This window comes from Aplysia californica, unplaced genomic scaffold (assembly GCF_000002075.1).
Source record: "Aplysia californica isolate F4 #8 unplaced genomic scaffold, AplCal3.0 scaffold00594, whole genome shotgun sequence".
In the NCBI taxonomy this organism is placed as follows: domain Eukaryota; kingdom Metazoa; phylum Mollusca; class Gastropoda; order Aplysiida; family Aplysiidae; genus Aplysia; species Aplysia californica.
This window is the reverse complement of record NW_004797864.1, coordinates 303,154-309,857: the sequence shown is the minus strand read 5'-3', so window position 1 is coordinate 309,857 and position 6,704 is coordinate 303,154.

Genomic DNA, 6,704 nt, shown 5'->3' with positions numbered 1-6,704 from the left:
CACACACACACACACACACATGTAAACACACACGTATACACCCACACTGGGAAGGAACGTGGGACCTGAGAGCAAGAGTGACGGCGTCGCGCTTTTCCCTTTCGTCAACCCGCAGCCACATCTCGAATCGTCAGCCACATCCCAACCTTTGACATGGGTCAAACGTCAATCTATTTATAGGTAGTTACCGGAACATGTATTTGGCAAAGTGACGTGCCGTGATAGTCGCAATATTGAGATTGTTTTGGTCTCTCTTTACTCATCACCATGTGAATTTGTTGATATTTTCCCCTGGACTCTGCCTTTACTAAAATCTCGAATCTAGACCTAGATCTAGAGTTGTAATCTAGTTGCAGTTGCAGATTTCTGTTATCCTGTACATTCAAGAGGTTAAATAAATTGGACTAGACTCTAGAAGTAGACTCTTCTACTTCTAAACCGTCGAGATTACAAATTACAAAGGCCGCCCTAGGCTTGTAAGGCTTCGTTTTGTTAAAAATGTTGTTTAACACAAAGTCTAAGAAGTTAGCTAACCTAATACATTTTTCTAACGAAATGAAGCTTAAATTGACGTTTATTTTGTAAATTAGAGATCATGTTTAATCACCTAATCATTTAAGTAAGAAAGTGGCTATCCTCACCCGGGGTGAGAATAAAAATACGATCGAACTTTCACCCCGGATGAGACTTGCCAACGTTGGCTATTCTCATCCGGTGTGAAACAAGACCTGTTTTTCCTATTTTCGGAATACTGTCTATCGGTGTGGGAGATCAAATTGACAAAAGCAAAGAAAAAAATGACGTTATAGCACAAGAATAAGCTAATTTGATCGTCTACAAAGATGCTATGGCTATTTCATTTTTCGAATCGAGCCAAACTACGCGGGTCGCCATTTTGTTTTGCCTCGAAGTTCTCGAAAGATCTACTCCTCCCCCCTCTCTCTCTATCCCTGTCGGCAATTTATTAAATCTGCAACCTGCAACTAGATTACAACTTAATCTAGATTCGAGACTTTAGTAAAGGCAGAGTCCAGGGAAAAACATCAACAAATTCGTGTGGTGCAGATAAGTAAAGAGAGACCAAAACAATATCTCTATTACGACTATCATTGCCCATCACTTCGCCTAATACATGTTCCGGTAGATCTAATGACATATAAATAGATTGAAGTCTAACCGGGTGTCAAAGGTTGGGAGGTGGCTGACGATTCGGGATGTGGCTGCGGGTTGACCAAAGGGAAAAGCGCGACGGCGCCAGTAGTTCTTCAAGGCCATACCATTTGTGTCACAACACGGTGGAATCAGGCGCTCGTCAGTTTGGGGGCAGATTGAGTTATTGGTATCATCTTAAAGCTGGTTCACTTGTCTTGCTTTTGTGAAAGAAATGTTCCCTCTATCTTCAATAGAACTCAAGACATTTTAGATTGGAGTATGTGGGAATCTCCCGATTGCAGGGGTATAATGAGAGAGAAAATGACCACCAAAGTTTGATAACTTCCTAAGCTTGAGAGTCCTTGGAAACTATAAATTTACATTTTCTGTGCCTTTGGTTTAGTCACGGTTTTTCAGTTAAAGCCACAGAGAAAATTGTTTTAAATGGACGTAACAAAATTTAATTAGATCTAAACGAAAAAATAAAATTCTACGAAAACTTCCAAAATGGGAAGAAAGATGCCGTTTTCTTTATTTTCACTGTTTTGACGAGCGTCTGATTTCACCATGCTGCCTCACATTTGTTAACACGTATACCGAGAGTACACACAAAGAGTTTATTAATTAGTGTGTGGTTGGAGGGCCCGCCTGGTACGTCCTATCTCTCTTCTTTACATACAGTGTGTCTTTCCGTATTGCTTTCCCGTACACACAATGATTGCTATTGTATCAACGTGCTTATCTTCAGTAAAAATTAAACTACCCAAAACAAACAAACCACAAAACAAAAAACACACCCACAACAACAACAACAACAACAACAAAATACCCAACAATTAAATGTTTTTAAAATTAAAACTATAAAGTGAATAATAATGAATATAAAGGTTTTTTAACGAGGAAACGTGTCCTGTTAAAACACGTTGAGACATTGTAGATCTATATCAATACTTACAGAGTATGTTCTAAGACGTTTAATTGTTCAGTAACATTTTTATACTTTGGAACATTTTTAATGTGAATCACACAGTATTTTTTGCTCTTAAATAGTCGCCTGGTGAGAATTTTAAGTTTGAGACATTTCGTGTTAAGAACAAAGCCTAAAATGTGTTTTAAAAAAACTATTGCCTCCTATCAGTACGTGTGTAAATTGTTGACCATCCGTGACTAAACATTTGGTGACGCTTCATGTGAATTGCGGAGTAAATACACCTACTTTTGTTCTTGTGAAGAACGGTCTATTTATAGCTGGGAACATTAAATTCATCTGAGAGCCGCAATTAAATCTATACTTTCGTAGAGTGGAATTTGTATTTTAAAGACTTTCATAAGTAACATCATAGATTTCCACGAATTTGAGACTGATATGAATTTATTTAATTTCAGGTGTCCTTTTTCCAGGTGTAGGCTATTCTCGTTGTCTGAGATCGTACAACACAAAGGTTCACCTGCTCTATTCCAGAAACGAAAGAAATAAGTCCTCGAAAAATGGCGGTGGCGACATCTGTGTTAATTATAAAATGTTTGATACTATCTTTAGGGCCAACGTGAACTGATCTTGTACTAAAATACAAGAAAAAGAAAAAAAAATAGTTTTAAAATACCAGTCGCACCCCCCTCCCCCTTCGCCCCAAAAAGAATAATAAAACTAATAAAACAAAAAACAAAAATAGCACCAAAACAAAAAGAAGAACAACAAAACAAAAGCAAGAAAAAAAAAAAACTAACTTCAAATTAAGACTCAAAGCAAAACGGTTTTGCCATCGAGTGGTGTCGTTTCTATATGTAAAAGGGCATCTGCCACTTTCTAGGACGCTTAAGTTAAAGTACCTTGTTGTGTACCGTCTATGGGCAGGTATAGATACATTTAAAAAACCATGGCTTAGGCTTACAGGGAAGGCGGGACCGGCACTTTTTTCCCCGTTATAAGCGAGTCTTATTATAACTGCTGTCTAGGGAAACTACCAGGTACCATTGTACCTTCAGCTTATGATATATTTGATTACCGTAGATCCTTTTCAAAAGGGCTGTTTTGCTGACACTGAGACAGAATCGATCAGTGACTCCAACACTATTTAGGGGGGGGGGGAGGTGAAAGTTTTTGTTTATCAGGCAAGTGATCATACAAACGGGCGAAATGTATTGGTTGAGGCAACTTTTAATAAATTTCGAGCGCTGCAAGATCACTGTTAAATCCGAGTCTGAGCAAATTGAACCCTGTTATAGCCAGGTCCATATTACTTACACTTATAGAGAAAAAAAGGGAGGATTTGGTGTATCATTGTTACATCCAAGTTTTTGTAATAACAGAGGGTGTTATAAATGGACTGTACTGTAGTAACAGCACCTGTCCGTAGCACCTGATGAACGGTACCAGTACCAGATAGAATTTAATTTGTGAGCAAAATGTAGACAAAAAGTGACGACAATCGTTCCTATTTTAAGAATACACGTTTCGTATTCGAGAATGCCAACCTTCCCCCCCCCCCTTCCCCCTTTCCTCCTTTTCTCCTTTTCTCTCCCATTCCCCCTTACTCCCCCCAACACCTGTTGTTGGAAGTGTGGGGGGAGGGGGCTGAGAGAAAGATGCACACAGAGAGACAAAGGGAAAGAGAGAGGAGAGAGAGAGAGAGAGAGAGAGGAGAGAGAGAGAGAGAGAGAGAGAGAGAGAGAGAGAGAGAGAGAGAGAGAGAGAGAGAGAAAGAGAGAGAGAGAAGGGAGGGCGGGGGGCAGGGGGGACAGTCAGAGAGAGAACTGGATAGGGGAAACAATCAAGGGCGGGCTTTATCAGAGCCGCGCACTTTTTGACGTCATCTATACAATCAGAAAAAGAGGGTTGTAGATAGAGAGGTGGGGAGAGGGATAGTGAGGACGAGAGAGAGAGAGAGAGAGAGAGAGAGAGAGAGAGAGAGGGGGGGGGGAGAGAGAGGGGGAAAAAAGAAAAGCAGAGAGAGTAAGAGACACCGAGAGAGAGATGAGATAGATAGATAGATAAATAGATAGATAGATAGATAGAGGGATAGATAGATAGATAGATAGATAGATAGATAGATAGATAGATAGATAGATAGATAGATAGATAGATAGATAGATAGATAGATAGATAGATAGATAGATAGATAGATAGATAGATTAATCAAACACTGATAACCTAACCGGTATCTATTTCCCCCTCAACTTCTTTACTCATTATCGCATAAACATGTTATTCGCTCATTTTGTGAACGAAATCTTGGTCTTTAAGTTCATCCAATTAATCCTGTTAACAAAAAAAAAAATTAAAAATTAAAAAATTAAAAAATTAAAACCAGAAGAGCAAGATAATTCACTGCTGTCTTTATTTTCAGTAGCACCAATAGTAAGAGATAACAAAAGTAACAAACAAAAACATATCAAATAAAAGCGAACAAACAACCAGCCTTCATACATGTTTATGACTGATCCAATCCTTACATTAGGGATGTGAGAAAACTAACTCAGTCAATAATATTAATTTGTGCTTTGTCAAATGGGCATTTTGTTGTTGTTGTTGTTGTTGTTGCTATTGTTGTTTTTACTGTTGTTGGTGTTGTTGTTGTTGTTGTTCTTGGGGGGGGGGGGGGGTAATAGTCCCCTACGTATTTATGTGGTATTTGGTTTGGAGAGGTGGTTGTAAGAGCAAGTTCGGCTGTACTTTTATTTTAATTCGCCTTTCGTAACCACGGCATTAGCATCAATAGTAAAAGATAGCAAAAACAAAAAACAGAAATCTAGCAAATAAAAGCAAACAAACTCAAAAACACAAACAAAAAACACAACCAAACAAAAAGAAAACAGCATAAAAAGACAACAAAAAAATACCCATCAATAACAGTAATTAAAAAAACAACAACAAAAAACAATTAAATGTACAAAAAAACACGAAGATGTGCTGAAACATGCAGTAAATCAACGCACTAAACACTAAGGATCTTATACTACCGGTTATTTCCCCTGTAAAAAAAGTCGTCAAATATTATTCACGATTATTCCCCTTGAATAACACCGTCTTCATTTTCATGCGAAACCTTGCATTTTTCTTTTACAGTTTAGTTGAAATTGCCAAAGACGGTCATCCATTGTCGAGGACAAAAATGGTTTTCTTTAAATAGATGGATGTTTTACACAGTATAATTTTTTTGGGGTTAATCTTATTTTTATTTTACGCAAGGTGAGATGGGAAATGGCGCTTGTACAAGTGACTGTCGTATAAAGGTCGCCGCTTGAGCAGGTTCTATTGTAATTTGTATTTTATTAATCGACGCCTGCTTTTAATAAGAAGTTACAAATCGGGTGAATGTTTCAAGGCTTGAGATACAAGTCTGCTAGACAAAAAATTAATTTGTTCTTCTTTCTATTAACTGTGTTTCTGCTATGGAAGCGCTATTAATAGCTGAAACAACGAAGTAGGATAGCAGATCGTTACGCTATGACACCACCACCACCACCACCACCACCACCACCACCAACAACAACAACAACAACAACAACAACAACAACAACAACAACAACAACAACAAAAACATCAATAACACACATAATAACGTAATAAATTCCGAGTCCATACACCACAAATACAACAACAACAATTCAATGAGTCTAGAATCACCTTCTTACACATCAAACGCAACGACAACATTTCTACCTCTAACATCAATAACAATGACAACGATAGTGTCAACCATAACAACAAAAAACATCAACAAAAACAACAGAAACAACAACAACAAAAACGACAATAACAAAGACAACCACAGTGACAACAGCAACAACAACTACAACAGCAGCAACAACAACAACAACAACAACAATAATAATGATAATAAACTACAAAAATAGCAACAACGACAACACAACAGCAGAATGGTCGATATACTGGATAAATATATACACATAGGCCTATATATTATGGTTGCTTTTATGCACAAGAGGGCTATCCCGAAAATTGCTGTTTTTGAGAAAATAGAAGTATTAGAATGTAAGGTTTTTCCCCTTGTCTAGTTTCTTTAAAATACAAGGAGAGTTTTCTCTATAACCAAACAAATATACACACCAATGAAACAAAACTTCTCCTATAGGTAGGGCATTTTTGGTGTTGGTCAAGATTGTGAAAAAACCTCGAAATCTGAGTTAGTCCACTTGTCCTTAAAAGCGACCATATATATTATTATACATGTATATATATTATACCCCAAAGGTAGCTTTTTTGAGAGCATCCGAGCAAAGGAATGAATGGAGAACCATCATCCCCGATGTCTGTTGCAGATCTGGCACTGGATGAGGATGATATTATTCCCCGCTCAGCATTGGCAGGCCCTTATAGTGAGGGTCAGCCCAGACAGTCAGCCCAGCCCGCCTTCTTATAGTTAATGATCTCACCGTGTCAATAGGGGCGTAGTGTACCAATCGTCAGTTCATGAATCCATCTCTCTCCCTCTCTGTCTCTCCCTTTCACTAACTCACTCACTCACTCACTCACTCACTCACTCACTCACTCACTCACTCACTCACTCACTCACTCACTCACTCACTCA